The sequence below is a fragment of the Mytilus trossulus genome, chromosome 3 (assembly GCF_036588685.1).
Source record: "Mytilus trossulus isolate FHL-02 chromosome 3, PNRI_Mtr1.1.1.hap1, whole genome shotgun sequence".
In the NCBI taxonomy this organism is placed as follows: Eukaryota; Metazoa; Mollusca; class Bivalvia; order Mytilida; family Mytilidae; genus Mytilus; species Mytilus trossulus.
In genome coordinates, this window is record NC_086375.1 from 23,874,932 (window position 1) to 23,895,865 (window position 20,934).

A 20,934-nucleotide genomic window follows, 5' to 3' on the forward strand; every position below is an offset into this window, starting at 1 on the left:
AGATTATTTGGCCCTGTCCCATTAGTCATGGTCTTTTGATTTCTTTAGTTTATATGTATAAGTTTGTAATTACAATGTAGATCAGCTTAAGATCAACTGCTAATATGAAGTCAATGATATTTGTGGTATGCAAATTTATTAGTATTTGTAATTCTTATTTCCAAGGAAATTAAAAAGCTCCACCCCCTCATGATGCCTCATCATGGTTCTTTGACTTTTGAAACTTTTATATAGTAAACTTTTATATATTTTCAAGTTGATGTTTGTTTAAAGGGAAAGACTTATGTTAGGTCAAGGGTATTTTTTATGCAGTTGTATTAACATTGGCACATCTCATTTCCATAGATATTTGTTAAAGCCATGTACCTTCAGTCATGGTTCATCGAATTTGAATATGAGCATAACTTACATGTTAAAGTATTGTAATTTAATTTCAACATGAGCATTATCAAAATTTCAAAGTGCCGAGACAAATAGCTGCGATAACAGTTTTAACAAAAGACATTTTATTTGGAAGAAACACCCTATACAGTGGATGTAAAAAAAAAATGAAAATCAATTGATATTTCTGTGGCAGAATCTGTTTTTATAAGTTTGGTATTTTTTTCAGTGGAAATATTTGGGTTTGAGTCAAAATACATTTTTTGGCTTGAATGATTTCTCAAGACTTTAATGTTGGTATTTGCTTCATCTGCTATGTAGCAGCATTAACAAGGCGAGGCAAACATCTTAAATAATTTGTATAAGAATGATGTACCAGGGTAGGCAGATATCTAAACATAAACATTTTTAATTGTTACTGAAAAGGGATAATATTGATTTTGCACTATTAAAAATCTATAATTATTTCCTTATGAATGTGCAAAAATGCGAGTTTTTACATCTGCATTAAATCCCAGATGTGCAGATACATCCTCATTTTATCAGTTTTTTGTTTCTCCTGCAACATCAGTTACGGAAAGAGAGACATTGGGATTGGTTTTCTATCTATGACCCCAGCTGTGGCATCAACAATTGAAGTTTTCTGTTTAAGTTAGTTTGATAGGAAAAGAATTGTGATAGCTCATTGAAATGTACTATGAAGTTGCATTACTATCAGTGCATATCACTTTGATGACTATTTTGAGGCCCTGCCCCTAGGACATAGTCCAGTGACTTTGAATTAATTATCCATTTTTTATTTCAACTTTTTCTACTCAAGGTATTTTGATTGGAACTACATGTACTTTCAAAAAGCAACAATATTATCTATAAAGTTACATTTTTGTCTGTACATCTCATTTAGTTGACCATTTTCAGGCCATGTCCACTCAATCATGGTCAGGTGACTGAATTAATAAGCAATGCTGCTGTCCATCAGATTGTAATTTTCTGAGTTTTATGTGATAGGGGAGACAACTCTGTGTCAACAGTTTATCAAATTTTTTGAAGTTAAATTATTAATTTTAAAATATTAAAAAAATTTACACTCAAATGAATCTTCCTTTCTATGTAAAAATTGAGCATAACATATATTGTGCAAGGAAAAAGTTTTTGGACAATAATTTGTACCTGGGTAGGGGTTGGTTACCTTGTGAACAAATACATATGACCTTGTTTAAATTATTTATTCTGAAAAAGTTTAATGTTTAATACTGGATCCTTCAATTGATCTTCCATGGAATTTTAACAGTTAATGTTATTCGAGTTATATTAGATGAAATTTGCCCTCAGAGGAGATAACTCTTTAAATAGTTTAAACATAGATACAACTTAAATTACAACATCAAATTAGACTAGACTGTTGTACGGGTGAGAGGTTTAGCGCTATAAAACCAGTTCAATCCACCATTTTCTACATTCGAAAATGCCTGTATCAAGTCAGGAATATGACAGTTGTCCATTCGTTTGATTTTGCCATGTGATTAGGTACTTTCCGATTGAATTTTCCTTAGAGTTCAGTTTTTTTGTGATTTTACATATTTTTGTGATTTTAACATGTACAAATGTGCAAGATTATTTAAGCATTGCAACAAAACTAAAATAAAGTGACAGAATCTGTTTATGTAAAATCCATTCTTGCCAAGACCAAAAGAAGAAAATATTTGTAAATGTGCATGAAAAAAACAGATATAATCAATCAATGTAGATTTCGGTTTCTGACCTCTTCCCTACAACTTAAACTTTGGATTGAAAAAAATGGTATCAAAAATAGCCTGAAAATGTGTCATAAAAAGATTGTTTATATTTGTATATGGATCTATGAAAAGGTTATTTTGAATTAGATCTTATGTATTTTGTAGCATTTCGCTTTTTGCAATTGTTTTACTTTACTATTTAGTTTAATAAACAAAAAATCATTAGAAGAGTATCACTGGACAAGAACCACATTATTTAACAATCTGTAAGGTGGAAAGTAGGATTACTTTGTCATATATGTGCACATATACCAATTAAATTGGTTAAAAATATAGTAATGTCCGACTTTGTTATTTTTCAAAGTTGTATCGTCCTGAAAATGCCAGATATATTTGCCACTGGACATTAAACAACCAATCATCAATCAGTTAACAAAGTTATCTTCATTGTCATCTAGTTGTTACAGAAATGAGACAATATGCACAGTTGTTACTGAAATAGGACAATGTCAATCATTGCATTATTAAAAATCTATAATAATGTCCTTTTATAAGAAGGTGCAAGAATGCAATTAAGATTTTTCTGCATAGAACACCAGATGTGGTGATGCATCCGCATATCATTATTTTTTTTGTACTTCATTTTAATTTTTACAATAAGATTATAAATGTTTTACATATTTCTTAAATTGATGTTCAACTGTACTTTTCTTATATTAATGAAAATTGGACAGGTAAAGTGTGTGAAGAATTGTTTTGACAGGTCAGCAATTACTAGACGGTCAACACAGAGGATTTGACGAAGATTGTCAGTTTTCCTGACCTCACGAAAGTTGTGGTTCTCTGGGGACATGTCGTCATCCGCATGCAATACAAACTGGTAGCTGTGATATACTAGTATACCAGTGGCATTAAACACAATTAATCAATCAATCATTTTCTCATATAAACAAGCATATATATAACTGCACAAACCTGACCAAGCCAATCTATCGTTTTCTTTTATAAAGTAGCATATAACTGCACAAATTTTACCAATTTATTTTGTCTTTATTCAGATTTATAACTTTATAATTTATTTTCCTTCTACTTTCTGTAATAGTCATTCGTCTATACGATTGTATAGAATCACTCCATCAGACTCAATTTGTATTGACCAACATGCTAGACATTCTTTATACACATGTGCAGAAGTATTCTATTACTGAACAATTCGTAAGCAATTAGATTAAAAGTGGAAAGATTTACTATAATATGTATATGACATGTAGATGTAAAATTCCTGAAATATTTAGAGTTTTTTGTAATTTCATTATATGTAGCATTTTATAGATCTTAAATTTGTCAAATTGATCCAAATTCAACTAGAAATCATTTTTCAAAGAGTATTTTCCTAAAAAATTTTTTTTTAACATGACAGTGTAACAAGAAAAAAACATTGAGAAAGGAATTGGAAATGTGTCAAATCGACAACACCCCGACCATAGAGCAGACAAAATGCATGTTTGTGTTGCCAAATATATTGACTGTTTGCTGCTTAGCGTCCAGTGGCAAATATTTCATACATGTTCAGGACGATTTTTCAAATATTAGCGGAATTATTCCATAAGTATACATCAGTTTTTTTTCAAATACAACTAATATAATTAATTTATTTTAGAAAGACTTATTTTTTGAAGCGTTAAACCCAACCAGTTGAGTACATTTCTAAGCGTATTTATTAAGAAAAATATATATATATACTCAAGACTTTGGTTTTCCTACCGAGAAATAATTATTTGTTTCAATTTTTTTTTATTGGGATTAGAAAATTTCAATAATTTAATAATAAACATGTTATTATTATTGCTACAAAATTTTTATTTTTTTTTTGTTCCTGAGATGAGAAAATTTTCAATAACTGCATGTATAATAAACATATTAGGTGATATATCTCTGTGACAATATCGCCAATTACAAGGTTAATATCTGCACAGTTTGCGTAAGAGGACCAAATGGTCCAACATATCTTCGCATTTAATTTACAATACGTGCAAAACGGCTCTTTGATATGGGACAATTTGCTGCTTCTTCATTGTACGTGTTCAAAGAAAATATTGCCATATTAAAGATCAAAGTCTTTCTTTTTTTCTTTGGTGAAAAAAACCCTGATGTTATCTATAAGGCGAGTACTGACAAATGTTGATTTTGTTTCTGTTTTGTTTATATTGAAAACAATGTTTATTGCTGAAAGCTGTTCTTTTGTCACCGCTATGGCTCGTACTGACGAAGGTCTAACGATTTCTGAAGGCTGCGGTTTACATATGCAACATCGGATGTTCATACAAAAAAGTGTTTTTTTCGTATTATGCGTCAGATTTATCTTCATTAGGATCGCCAAAACCCCCCATTGATAGGTAGAAGCCAGGAGAACCAACGGAGCTATGAAAATATGTCCAAAAGTAACAAAGAGATTTAAGGTAGATGCATGGGTGCCCGTTCTCTTATGGACTTTCATATGGTTAATAGACTTCTAACATCCTTTTCAATTTTTGTCTAGTAAGGGGGCCAGCATCCGAAGAACTTTACTGGTTTACCTTTATAGGGAATGCCCCCCCCCCCCCAAAAAAAAACAACGGAAAACAATGAACACGCGAGGATCAATATATCCATGTTGATATTGACCTAATAAAATAAGAAGCCAGACATGATGTGCATTCAATATATGCATCTTGAAGGGATAACAGTATTATTTTTATTTACATAATTCGATTGTTTTTGTCGTTCATGGGTTGGTGACAGACCTTTCTTAAATATACTATTTATTCAAAATTTTTCATGACTAAAGGGATTTATATCTTATCTATATTTAGGACTCTATATAAATATCAATCCATTATTTTACATCGTTGAATTGCCGGATCATTGTCACATACTACACATCATAACATAATCCTAAATATATATAAATAGATATAACATGGTGCAATATAAAAAGGGGAATTTAAAATTGTTGTTTTTAGGACCCAAAATTCATTTTTCTTTAACTCTCAGATTATTGGATCGTTAGATAAACAATAGTTTCTTGTGAAAGCATGTCTAAAAATGTGGAAGAGGAAAGCTACATTTCAAAAAGTAAAACAAAAATACCGAACTCTAAGGTAAATTCAAAAAAGGGGATGTCCATAAATATAAAATTAAAAGTTATCAACCAACAGAACACTAGTTAAAATTTTAAAAAATACATGGCACTTATTAAACTGCATGATAGATACTTATATGTATATAATGTTTGTTCTTTTGTTGCTATATTTGTATTATGTATTGTGTTCATTTGTATATGCCTTCAACCCCATTGGGGTATAAATGTGCATTTATTCAATAAACTTACTTATTAATATATAATTGTAACAATGAAAAATGTATTAAAATTATCATAACGTTTTAGTTATACTATTTTTATATAATCTACTAATATTTATTTGCTAGTATAGCAATTAGATTAAACTAATTGACCATGACCATGCCCATGGCATCGGCAGGAGCCTATTTTAGGAAATGGTCAAAATAGACTATGGCCCAGTCCATCGCCAGGAGAACAGGCCAATAGTCACAAGTGACCATAAAAATCGTCAGGATCACAGGCCAATGGTCACAATTTACCATGGTTATGTCGATCGACGGGACCCAACTCAAATGATCACAATTGGCTGTGACCATGAAAGCAGCCAATGACCACAATTGGCCGTGGTCATGATCAACTTGTTAACTCTAGTATAGGTCTAAATAGATGTTCGAAAGTCCGAATTTGGAGTTTGGGTGCTATGATAGGACATGACATCAGTTTATTGAAATGATTTGGATTTTCTCGTAAAATAGTGTTAATGATTAAAGCATAACCCAAGAAAACCAGTTCAAAATTTTAATTATGATATATGATATTTTAAGGTCAGCGAGTGAAGGGATCGGTGTCCTGGTCCGGTGAACTGGAGGCCAATTGGCCTTGTACAAATGACACTAACTAGAACCTTAAAATACAAGATAAAACGACTTCCAAGACGTGATTGTTTTCTCAAACAACTTAGAAGCGATAAACTCTAATCTTTCTAATTAATTATTTGCCAAATAAAATTTGTTTTTACGGTTAAAAGAATTAAGTAAAAAATATTCTAGCTTTTTTATCAAAGAAGTAAATAACACTATCGAAACAAGTTGTCAAAACCGATAAGAAACAGACACTTGGATGGAAATATATACTTCTAGCCGCAAGAAATTGACTCCAACAAATTGCTTTATCTAGCGATCAGATAACGCACGTGCCTAATAAATCTCTTTGTGACTTAATTAGTTTAAAGCGCTGGATGTTGACATGTAAACAACGTTTTCAATACACATCACTATTCTCCGACAGTCATACATCACAGAAAACTTCATCATGGCATGGGGAGGGAGCATTCATTATTCCCATACTTATTTTATGATGTCCGTTATGATTATGCTCATTTGAAAAACAAGTGCCAACATAATTTACGATCTATCTTGTCTTATTTGCTGGTTATTTATGTTAATAACGGTTGTTTCAATTATTTGACATAGATGCTATGTAAGCCAAAAGTATCTGCAGATTTCTGGCAGGAATGCAAATTCTTTGTGAAAGAGCCGATGAGTGCATGGGAAAATGTCTATTCTCCTTTAATACAATCACGGGGTAATGGTTATGATGAAGCAAACACCTCACAAAAACTTCTCTAATATTCTTATGTGATTAATAATTTTATTTTTAGTTAAACAAAAATAATCGTAATATTTTTATTTTGTCTGCTTACTGTAAATTAAGAATATTCCTGAAATACGTTGCGTCTTTAAAAATATGTTTTCAGCGGGGGAAAAAACTGTTGAATTGAGAACAACTACATTGATTTAAACGTTTATTGGTACCAATATTATGATTATACATATCTTTAATTGTTTTTAAGTTAGAAGCTTGACCGTGATACTTACTTATTTTTATAATGAAATACAGAAAGCTCTTTTAATATACCAGTTACAGAATATTTATCATAATCCTTAGCATTATATAATTTTCCGAAATCTACCCTTCAACAAACGTAAGTTTTCGAGTACACCCTTCTACTTTTATGGAACCTTCAATATTGAATATTTTCTTTTTGTACGTAAATCTAGAGTGAGCACACCGAACAAACAGCATTGTTTCGAGCAATTGATGACCATACCTTAAATTTGTTGCAATTATTTCTTCGAATCGAATTTAATCTGTTATAACTATTTATAAAATTCGTTATCACTATTAATTGTGATAACGAATTAAATTGTAATCTCGAATTACATATATATCTTTATTCTCACAAACCAAAGTACAATGGTACAGAGACATATACAAATAAATTAACATAGTATAAATTTTAAATACAAATGTAAAATAGAGACATAAAGTGATTACCCAGGAGATTCTAGGCATTTAATAATAATTCTTATAAACTTGCACAGATTGTTTAGTTCAGACGGGTTGCTACTATTCATTAGACTTTGAAATTTTAAAATATTTGGTCTGTTTATAAAATGATGCTTTAGTAGCTGTTGTCTACTATCGTTTATTGTCGAGCATTTTAAAATATAATGGAACTCGTCGCCAATGTCACCGGAATTGCACAAAGTACAAATACGATTTTCTCTTTGAATGTTTTGCCATCTACCAATTTCGATAGGAATTTTTGTGTTCAGCGTTCTAAATCTACAAAAAGAAGCAATATTTTTGTCATCTAAAATATCAAAGTAGGTTTCGAAATGTATACTATTTTTGAATAGTTATAATTAAGAGCTTTTGGAGAATTCTGTACAGTAGCATACCATGTCTGTCTGAACTGGTCAGTTAATCTTAATTTAACAGTATCATACAACCAGTTTTTACTTATAAAATATTTAGAGTTCCATATATTTGATAGTCCACAGTTATCAAGCACAGATTTTACATTCTTACACCAAGCTATATTTCCATTATAACTACCAGTAGCAAGACTGTATAGAATAACAGGAAGTTTCTTATTTTCCCCAGTTACAAGCTTTTCCCAATAATTTATAGTATACAAAAACTGTTATAACTAGTTCTGGAAATTCGTTAACACAAATGTAATCTTTTATGACAAATTCGTCAATTAGTGAACACAATTTAAATTCGTGATTTCGACAAATATAGATTTTTTGGGAGGCCGTGTATATAGTCGACTTAATTTCAATTGAAAAACAAATAGAAAAGATTTTATATACAAGTGCATGTATAACGGAAGCCGTAAGGTTCCGTAATCGTGGTTATATAGATTGGTATGATATATATTAAGACTGAACTGTCACAGTGTCTTAAAATTCGGATAGTTCATTGCCATGAATTATCTTTAATAGATTTATGAATTATATTCGTGTAATATCAAAATGAAGAGTATTAGACCAACTGTTAAATATTATCAGCAACTATATTATGAATGATAGTTAATGATATAAAAGAAACAGATCTGATAGTCATTATAATGTTTAGCTTTACACAGAGACATAAAGACAATTGTTATCAGTGGATGATATACTTAATTAGGAAACGTTTTGATGATGTGATTTGACAAATTGGTCATGTGATAAAAGTAAAGGAGCATAGTGGCTTTGATGTGTATCTACTCGTTAGTGCACGTGCATTCATTAAGATGACAAATTACTTAAATTGGCTTCAAGTAGTTAACAATTTACAAAGATGCATCTTTTAATATTTTCTACCATTGTATAAAGATTCCATGCTGTTAATTGTTTTGGGGTTTTATTTTCTGTGATCAACGCAATACGAAGCTCCTCCTTGTAACAAATGTTTATACGCTTCGCTTCAAGTGTATTTGAACTCTTCATTCTGGGAAATAATTTTTTTAGAACCCTCTCCTTAAATTTAACTAACCGTTATATTTTTTTTAACTTGTGACAAACAGTTACAGATCTTCGCGTGTCTCTCTGTCTATCACCCCTTAACAGTTTGAATGCCAAACATAAAACAAAATTGAAGACTATTGAAAAATCTCTAGAATTCCGAAAATTTTATCAAAATTCTGCTGAAGAAATTATTGCTTGGAACAGTGAAAACTCGAGTGTTTCGGCATTTTTTTTTATTTTTAGCAGAAAATGAACAAACCAATGATACTTCATGACAAGACAAATTAAAGACGTGCGGACTACAAGGCTATAAAACAACCGAGGTCGGATTGCTTGCAGACGATTATTGTTCTTTGGTGTGACAAACTGCAATGGACAGAGATGAATATATAATTAAGATATCAATATATGGGAAGACGCAGGTGTAGATATTAAATTTTCACACTTTGAGTCAGTTATTTTGTGGAAGAGTTACACTTGATCTTAATCTTTAATTATACCACCAGACAAAAGATAAACACCAACCTGTATTTAACGAAAAGTATAAGTTTTATTCTCGTTATAGGCTAGGGCATGCCATTAACATATATAGGCTCCAGCCAAGTCATATAGATCAATGATGTTTTGATTTGTAGTCTTTGAAATTTTTCCGTTCAATTTCATTCTTTATTAAAAAATTTAATTTATATTGAAAATAAATTCAAATTATATAAAATTCATCGAAACCTAATTTGACTGCATACCATGGTACGCTGCTGTCATTATGTGTCAAATATCGGGGGTTTTCAATGCAATGAACCATTCTAGTTATAAGCAGTTGTTTTTCTTTATATTTTCGTTCATTCTCAATATTGAGGAACAGCATCGTTTCTATTTCTTTCCCGGTTTGAATTATCTGAGTCTTTTAAATTTGATTTTTGGTTTGTTTCTTTAAATTGTTTCTCTGAATTTGGGTTGAAGTTTCTGTTTTTCTGAATTTGATTCAAAGTTTCTGAGTCTCTGAATTTATTTGATGTTCCAGTTTCTCTGGATTTTATTTGGAGTTACTATATATTTATTTGAATTTAACATCTGTTTCTCCTTATTTAATCTGAAATTCTGTTTCTTCGAAGTTTCTGTTTCTCTTTATTTGATTTGTACTTTTGTTTCTCTGATTTGATTTGAAGTTTCTTTTTTTGATTTGATTCGAAGTTTACGGTTCTCTGAATTTATTTGAAGATTGTTTCTCTAAATTTGGTTTGAAGATTCTTTTTTTTTTAATTTGATTTGAAGTCCTTTACTCTGAATTTATTAGATGTTTCGGTTTCTCTGAATTTGATTTGAAGTTTCCATTTCTTTGAATATGAACAAATTGGAAAAGGACATGGGGAATGTGTCAAAGCGACAACAACCCGACCATAAAGCTAACAACAGCCGAAGGCCACCATGCAATGGGTCTTAAATGTAGCGAGAAGTCTGTTTCTCTTAATTTGTTTTGAAATCTGTTTCTCTGAATTTATTAGATGTGTCGGTTTCTCTGATTTTGATTTGAAGTTTCCATTTCTTTGTATTTGAAGTCTGTTTCTCTTATTTTTATTTAATTTGAAATCTGTTTATCTGAATTTGATTTTATGTTTCGGTTTCTCTTAATTTAAATTGAAGGTTCTGTATCTCTGAATTTGATTTGAAGTTTTTGTATCTCTGAATTTGATTTGAAGTTGTTTATCTGAATTTGATTTGAAGTTTGTTTTTCTGTATTTGACTTGAAGTTTCTGTTACTCTGAATTTGATATGAAGTTTCTGTTTCTTTGAATTTGATTTGAAGTTTTTTCTCTGAATTTGATTTGAAGTTTGTTTTTCTGGATTTGACTTGAAGTTTCTGTTACTCTGAATTTGATATGAAGTTTCTGTTTCTTTGAATTTGAATTGAAGGTTCCGTATCTCTGAATTTAATTTGAAGTTTCGGTTTCTTTGAATTTGATTTGAAGTTTTTGTATCTCTGAATTTGATTTGAAGTTGTTTCTCTGAATTTGATTTGAAGTTTGTTTTTCTGAATTTGATTCGAAGTTTCTGTATCTCTGAATTTGATTTGAAGTTTCGGTTTCTTTGAATTTGATTTGAAGTTTTTGTATCGCTGAATTTGATTTGAAGTTGTTTTTTCTGAATTTGATTTGTTGTTTCGGTTTCTTTAAATTTGATTTGAAGTTTCTGTTTCTCAGAATTTGATTCGAAGATTCTGAGTCTTAATTTGATTTGAAATTGTTTCTCTTAATTTGATTTGCAGTTTCGGTTTCTTTAAATTTGATTTGAAGTTTCGGTTTCTTTGAATTTGATTTGAAGTTTTTGTATCTCTGAATTTGATTTGAAATTGTTTCTCTGAATTTGATTTGAAGTTTGTTTTTCTGAATCTGATTCGAAGTTTCTGTATCTCTGAATTTGATTTGAAGTTTCGGTTTCTTTGAATTTGATTTGAAGTTTTGTATCGCTGAATTTGATTTGAAGTTGTTTCTCTGAATTTGATTCGAAGATTCTGAGTCTTAAATTGATTTGAAGTTGTTTTTCTTAATTTGATTTGCTGTTTCTGTTTCTTTAAATTTGATTTGCTGTTTCTGTTTCTTTAAATTTGATTTGAAGTTTCTGTTTCTCAGAATTTGATTCGAAGATTCTGAGTCTTAATTTGATTTGCAATTCTGTTTCGATGAAATTGATTTGGAATTCGGTTTCGATGAAATTGATTTGGAATTCGGTTTTGATGAAATTGATTTGAAGTTTCTGAATCTCCGAATTCATTTGAAGATTGTTTCTCTAATTTGATGTTAAAGTTTCTGTTTCTCTGAATTTGATAAATTGAAGTTCCTGTTGCCGAAGTATGCATTTATTTTGATGTTTTCGATCAATAATAGGTTACCTCATCGCTATTTTTAGTGTTGCATCTTACAAGAAAATGTATATTTACACGAAAAAAAAAATCAACATTGTTAGCTATTGTATTTTTAGAATCTGTCTACCTAATATTACAACAAGGCGTGTGCCCAATGCCTTATTTCAAAGGTTATAACGCTGACTCAAGGTTATCGAATTATCTAAGTGATATCTTAAAATAAAAGCAAGTAAATACTATGCCTTTTATCTGCAAACCTATTTAGTTTCTAAATGTATTACACAATTAACCCACATGCAAACGATATCTCAAAAAGTCCAGTCACCAATTGTTTGGTTTAAATTGGAGTATGAGCCAAAATAAAATGGCAAAGCACATTTTTTTTGTACTGTGTAAAATGTATATTTCATTTGATACGTACTTTTTTCGAACGAAAAACACATTAAAAAAGAAGAAACGCATTGTGGTTATTTTAAGGTACAGACTTATAAAAAGTACTAGAACACACCCGTGACATCGCGGGTCCGTGACTGAATTAAAGTCTATAACTATGCACAAGCCTTACTTTAGTATGAGTATTGTCATCTGATAAAATCATGCCGATTATAAGATTCACAGTTTTCTCTGCTTTCAAATCTTTCTGTTTGAACCCGTCTGGATAAATCAATTATTGGTCATGATAAATACTAATTATTTGGAAAACAAAAGGTCCTGGAATGGAGTATTTTTTAATCAACAGCATTGTCCTATATTAGTTATAAATTAAGTTGAATTCTTTGATTCGCTGTTTTACGTCACGCATGCCCGCTAACAAATTGAAAACTGTACCTATACGCCTTATTTTTAGTCCAGATTTTTAGTATTCGTATCGTTATCTTAGAAAATCTTACTGATTAAAATACTACAATAGGTAACAATTTGACAATTTAGTAGTGTCAATCCTGTGATTATGACCCGTGTATATAGCATATTAATCCTGCATATTAATCCTGTATACACTGTTTGGTGGTGCCCCTGTCAGATGCGGAACGTACAGATAAGGTAATAAGTAACAGGTTATTATACTTTTGGTATCGGTATCGGACTCGACCCGGAACTTCTTAATTATTGGCAATATTAATTACGTGGAAAACAAAAGGGCCTGGAGTGGTGTAATTTTTAATCTACACCTTTGTACTATATAAGTTGTATATAAAGTTGAATTCTTTGATTCGTCGTTTTCACGTGATGACGGCTGACAAATTGGACCTCGTAATTTTAGTATTATAGATATATAGATATAAGGATAGATATATTTTATTTGTCCAAATAGGGTATAACAAATATGATACTTCACAAATACAATATTCTTCCTCGACATGCGTAATTAAAAAAAATATGAATCCAAATCTAATTGTCAAATAAGTCAAGTAGCAGTGCAATTTCCCTCATATGATATACAATGGGCAACATGTCCGTGTTTATGGGCAATAAATTCTCACTGTTTCTTAAGTTGTCTGTAAGAGCTATGCACTTATTTTTTTTGTTTAATTGTTATTAATGTTGTATGCAATTGACAGCTAAATAAGATGTCAATTGCACGTCGAATCAACATTTTAAAGCATGATTAGCTTGGAAACACACAAAAGGATGAAGACCCGTAAATATATTGATCCTATATACACATACATATATAGTTCATACAGGAAAATCTTCATCCTTTTGTCCGAATGGCTGCATCGCATGTCCCCCTAAAAAACAAACAAAAGACAATAAGTGAGGCAATTTTGACACTGCGTCAAACTCACGTAAAGAATAATTTTCATTTGCAAACCCAGCTGGCATAAAAACTCCCATACTTTACTTCAATAATTATCACATTACTCGCTGGCGACATAAATTGTTACTATATGACCTTGGTTAATCTCCTTTATTATATTATGCATTGCTTCTTTGTCTTTCATTTAATACTGTACAAGTGGGAATTTTCCTTTTAGCAAGCGACTCTTGGTACTTTCTGCAGACGATTCGCAACATCAATTGGAAGATGTAATTAATATATTATTCCTCACAATCAGATTTGTGTTTGGCTGATCAACGCCCGTTCGGTCCAACTTTAAGTACGGATACTTGGCGCCTTTCGCGTGCCTTTCGCATATGAATCGCTTTAACCATCCCGGTACACTTGAACCATCTGGGACCTGATGATATGTTATATAAAGGTCCCAGAACCATTTCGTGTCAAACTAAAAACATTAATAATACAAAAGAATGTGCACGACATTAACTCTTATATATCTATATATTTCATATGCTTAATTAGTTCAACTTTGTTTAGTAATTATACTGTTCCTTTGATATAAAACATTCAACTTTATAATCGAACTACATTTGTACTTATACATCCCTGATGTTCTTAAGTATAGGTCAAGCGCTTCGAAATTGTATTATTTTCAAATGATCCAGAAAAGCTTCCAATTTCAAGCATTCGGCGTACTCTTTTATACACGTGTCTGTTCTCCATCGCTCAGAGTGCAGTGTAATGACCGGGGAGTGAAACGACTATACTTGACCCAGTCACATCGTTGACAGTATTCTTTGCCAAATAGGTAACCCGAATAATTTAGTCGGTATATTCCTCTGATCTACAATTACTCCATTACTCCTCGCAAGTAGGAGAGATCGATTATGAGGAGGAATTGAATTATTTGGGTTACCAAATAGGTTACAATTTACCAACTTGCGGCAATTAATTTAATACAATATATACGTTTTAAGCTACAACTCAATTTCCGTAGAAGTATAGGTATTTTACTTTGATCGTATTCAAAAATATAAACATACCGATACATATTTGCCCGGGGGACGAGTATGCGTCAGACAGAATGTCATGGGGTGTCGATATGGCACCAGTCGCGTGCCTCGTATCACACTACTTGTCAATAGAAATATATCGTGTCTATAAATCTGGTTGTTTGTAACAAATTATTAGCAATTATCGCATTACATCTACAAATGAGCGTTTATAATTGAATGAAATTGACCACAACCCTGTGGTGTTGTAAGTGTGAAATAATTACTGCATTACAAAAGTCAACAAGTGATTAGAAATTAATTGGCAGCATCTTCATTTGTGAGTCATAAAGAAAAATTTTACCGTTATGTAAATAAATGGATAGTCAATAAGGCAATTAAAATTGACGTTAACATATGTTACAAGGAATTTTACTCTTTTGTGTGCAAATAGTTTTAATGAACCATGCTAATCTCCAATACTATGTTAAGATACGTTTTGATAACTGTATTTGTTCATCTAGGTCAGTACTTGTACATTAAACTTATTTTTACTTAAGAAAAGATTTTGCTTATCTTTTGTTTTTAATTTATTACTATGTTACAGTTGCTTAAAATTGATTCATGGATTGATGGCTGCTTAACGTCCAGTGGCAAATATTTCATACATGCTTAGGACGATAAAGAAAATTGGCAAAACAATTGTAAGCTAAAATCCTATCTCAAAATGAAGAGTATGACTACACGAGCATGAACATGAAATGGTCCAGTGGCAAATACTTCATGCATGCCTAGGACGAAAAGCATGAGACACACAGGTTACGCATTTGTATTTTGCAAATGAACTGTGAACTGAACACTGTCAGTCAAAAAGTACTACCAGAGCTTGTTGAACAGAATGCGTACTTGTATTTAATAATCTTATATGTATATATTTGCCCTATATCGAATCTAAATAAAATTATGTTCATTTTTTTTTAATTTGATAAGAAAAGAATATGACACTTACATATCATAATAATTAATTTCTGTTCTTTCGATATAGACAGTCATCCATCTGAGACAGTGATTGATTGATGTTTTCTAAATATCCAGCGGCAAATATTTCACACATATTTATTATAACAGACTTACAAAAATGTGGAATTTACGAAGCAGATTATAAGGAATATTGGTCGTTTCTACTGACAACGATAAAACAAAAGCATCAAAATAATGCATAGAAACAACTAATGTTTTAATTCCAGTTCAATAAAAAAATAGTATGATAATACTATTATATAAATAAAATTAATTAAATAATTATGATTCTTTTTTAAATAATGAAGAAAACTAGATTCTTTATACTTAATTGAATATGTTGAATTCCATGCAGTTATTTTTATTTTATATTGGAACGCTGGTAGACAATGAAGACTATTTTTTTAATCGAAGGTGATTTATCGAGAAAATATAGATCAAGATATATAATGTAACTTTGTTCATCTACTAATTAAAATTTATAAAATAGATTCATTAAAAGTCTTTGAAGAAATAACAAATGAAATTAGTAAGTAGACCAAAATATTAAAGGTAAAAGTCTAGTTATTGGAAAAAATGTATACAATAAAAACTGAATATTATAACCTAGATAATTTCAAAATAGATATCTTATGATCTCAAACTTCCTGCTCATTTTGTTATTAATTTCCGTTGTAATTTAGTGATTTTTTTTATAGTCTCAATAAGCTTCAACATCGCAAATTATATATGGAATATGAAAATAACATAGGCTTTAGCATAAGACAACAGCAACAATGTTTTCATATATGTTATACTTTATACATGGTCTTACCTCATGATTGTGTTATTTTAGTGGTGTTCGATGGTTGATTCAATATGACCTGCAGCAGGTTCCGTAAGAATTATGACAGAATTAAGAATACTAACTCTTTAAACTTTTACAGTGTCATTTTGGGGCCTTTTATTGCTGACTATGTGGTATGCGCTTTGCTCATTGTTGAAGGCCGTACGGTGACCTGTTAATTTCTGTGTCATTTTGGTCTCTTGTGTAGAGTTGTCTCATTAGCAATCATACCACATCTTCTTTATTTATATTTGTCTTTGGTAAAATGTAGTTATAATATTAATGGGTAAATGCAATGCCAAATGCTGGTTGTCTATATCCATAGAAAAAATTCACGTAACTCATTTGTTTACCTTTTATATAAAATTTACCTAGTCAAGCTAGTCATTTCAATATATATTTGGCCCCTGTCAATTAATTGATTGATAGCCATTTGATTAAACGTCCAGTGGCAACTACTTCATGAATGATCACCTATCGTGACTGACTAGCTTTACATCGGATTTGTTTGAAATCTTGTAAACTGGGTTATAGATTAAATCCATGTTTTACTATAGCAGACAAATAACTCATCGACAAACTTCTATGTTGTACTCAAATTCCAAGCCCCCCTACCCCTCATATAAAAAAGAGAAAAGGATAGTTTGTTTTAATTTAGATTCATAACAGATATAAAAATATGTATGAGACAAATATCCACACAAATCACAATTCGCAAAAGTAAACCATTATAGGTCAAGGTACGACCTTCAACACAGTATCTTGGCTCACACCGAACAGTAAGCTATAAAGGGCCCCCAAAACTACTTGTGTTAAACCATAGTTTACGGTGCAGCTAGGATAATACATCAAGGACATTACAATATTACATTTAATGTGCATTTGGTGTAGAGGTGTCAAGAAATATTATTTCGTCTTATTGCGATCATAAATAGCCGATGTTCACGAGTCAATGACTAAACTCGTCATAAATGGTTGAATAGATTGGTCAAGACGGACGCAGAAATAATAAATATAATACCTGCAAAATGTATCCGATAACAAATATTTCATATTCCGATTTCTGTCCAAAATTTTTAAAATAAAGTAAATTTAGCATTACTGGTTTTCTATAGTATTATGTTCATTGCATTGTGTAGGGTTATCTGGGGTCAGGTGAAGAAAAGCTAATAACGGTCGTAATTAAAGACGACGTGGACAAATTAAAGTGGACTTTGGTCATCTCAATCGCTACTGAGATCAGAGATGTTTCACTGGACATCATTAAAGTTGATTTATGATAAAAATTAATCAAATTAGAAATAACGTTAATGCTATAGTTATCAACTCGATTACATGGTGATCAAAGAAGCTGTTCTCCCAGAAACTAATTGTTAGGCATGGATTTGTCATTATAATTATCAGAAAACCGTTATCAGTTTGAAGGAGTATATTTAATATGATACTTCAAATTCTTGAAATGAAGAAAAATATGCATGGAGTCAAAGTTTGAAGTTGTTTCATTTGTATAATTCGTAATTGGGGATCTTTTGATTATTCTGTAATTTTTAAACAAGATTTATTGGATGTATATACAATTTGACAAAATCCCCAAACAATTTAGCCATTGCATTAATAAAGCAATTCTAAGCAAGTTATAAAATTACATTATACGGTGTGTGTATCGATTTATTTTGGGTTCTTTCATTTGTTCTATTTTATTTTTTTTCAGTTTTTTTTCAGTTTTTTTTTGTTTTTGCTTTTTCTTTTTTAAAGGGAGATACGGTTTTCATTTTCAAGTTTCATCATTGAATTATTCATTTTTATTTCTTATATTTATCATGTATAGTTATGTTTCTTGTCACTTGTGTATACATTGTACTATGTTTGCATTTTAACCCGTCAGGGTTTCATGTTTTTTTTGCAATAAAGATTATATATTAATATTTTAAACCGAAGGCTATTTTTAGAAACTCTCTTGGGGTACCTCGTTATACTTGCTTTACTATGGAGCCAAATTTGATATTTTACAGTTTAATAAGCAAAACTTCGTAACGATCTTTAAGTAATTAATAACGACCCAAAACTATTTGACCATATCTATTATTTTGTAATTAATCAATGCCAAAATTATGACTATCATACTATGTAGTGCATGTACAATAACGTCTTCTTTTGACCAAAATTAATTTGATATAAAAAAAATGGTTCCGAGTTTCTCGTATGTTCCCATATTTTGTACTATTTTAACATCTTATATTTTGTTCCTTTGCATTGACAAAGAGACAACTGTTACGTATTTTTAGACATCAACCGCTCGAACGAAGTTTGGAAATATGAGGCTCCAAGGAACTGGCCAGGGCAAAAATATGTAACATTAAAACATTCTCATCTTTTCGAGACGCTATAAGTAAAATAATGACTATATATAGCTTTAATAACCAGATCCACACAACCATTAATATAAAACATAGCAGTCGATTGTCGTTTTGTCGAGTAAAGTCTAGTATCCTGTTTAAGATAATAGGAACACCACCAGCAACAAAACACCCGTGTAAAGGTTACAAATTTAATTTTTTAAAATGGCAAAAATTTGATGAGAAATCGATGCAAAAATTTCAGTCATGTATCCTTATTCCTTCGTACGGAGTCGGACAAATAAACTGATAAGGTTTACTTATTTTAGATATTATATTACTGATCATTTCTGTTGTTTACAGTTCATATATTTACATATTTTATTTTTTTCGAGACATAGGTACTGTACAATTCTTTTAAAGTTTTTAAAACATTTGTTTGAATGCAAAAGAGCATCAAAATTAGTCATTTATAGGCAATAACCATTTCCGTTCGTGATATTTCACTTATATATTTGGCTTTTTACCATCGATAAGTGCATGCCAGGTCAGCGAAGTCACATGTATTGGTAAACTAACGATATCGAAGAAACAGTCGCATTCGAACAGACCGCAAACCAGCGTTTCATAAATTGTTATTTTTTTCTTTATTATTTCTTTGTTCCAAATTCAAATGAGAGTGCAAGAACCTCTATGGTATATTCAAAACCGAAGGAATTGTTGTGTAAATCCTTTGGGACACTGTCGTGTTGTTTGCTGTTTTAGATGGTCTTGTGACTGTGTCACGTGGTGTTGTTCATACGCAATACATACTACGATCATACCTCCAACACTTCTTACGACGTGAAAAGCAACTGGATTCATACCGTGGGAAAGCCTGCTGTTTGTACGAAATTTGGCTGCAAATCAGATATGAAAACTGAATAACAAAAACAACGTATATTTAAGGATAAATAAAAGTTGACCTGAAGTCAGATTGCTTAAATTTAGCAGAATATCTAAGAATAAGAAAGCTATTAGACATTCTTGATTATATATGCATTTCATTCCTTGTTAACTTTTGTTATAGAATAAGTTAGTCTTTAGTACTGTGTGTTTGTATGATTGTTTTGCTATCATATATTCAGGCCCCAAGATGACACCCTCGTGTATATAACCATGTCACTGTGACCTACATTTAGCAAGACACCCCATGACTTAAAAAAATCGAAGTTTAACCAAACGTTTTCTTTTTTTGTGGTGTTTCACTTCGACATCTGGTTCTTTACAGATAAAACCGTGATAAGTGTATGCCAGGTGATCGAAGTCACATGCATGGTTTGTTACAGGTAAACTATAACATATCGAAGAAGCAGTCGTATTCGAACAAACCGCAAACCAGCGTTTCATAAACTAATATTTTTTCTCCAAGATTTCTTTGTTCCAAATTCAAGTGAAAGTGCAAGCACCTCTGTGTTATAAAACCGGAAAGGAATGTGTTTGCGTAAATCCTTTGGGACGATGTCTTGTTGTCTGCTGTTTTAGATGGTCTTGTGACGTGAGTCACGTGTTGTGCATACGCAATATATACTACGATCATACCTCCAACACTTCTTATGATGTGGTAAGCAACTGGATTCGTACCGTGGGAACGCCTGCTTCTAGTAGATAAATTTGTAAGAAATTTGGCTGCGAATCAGATGTGACAATTGAACAACGAAAACATCGTTAAACAGTGCACTCTATTTCTTGATGATCTTAGAATAGATGGGTACATACGATTGACGTTCTGTCGTAAAAAGACAAAATACACATGACGAACCTAAGTTTATAGTCTGCACGAGTGTAGACGTGCCTTATAGTATTGAAAGTTAACTTGTTTTCTTGACCTTAGGTCCAGTGACAAATTTTCTATGTGTTTTCAGGACAAAACGGATTTAACAATAATTCAATAAAGTAGGTTCTGCAAAGTGAGTGGACCATGCAGGCAATTGCTTCCTTTTTAGCTCACCTTGCCTAAAGGGCCAAGTGAGCTTTACTCATCACTCGGCGTCCGTCGTCCGTCGTCGTTAACTTTTACAAGAATCCTCTCATCTGAAACTACTGGGCCAAATTCAACCA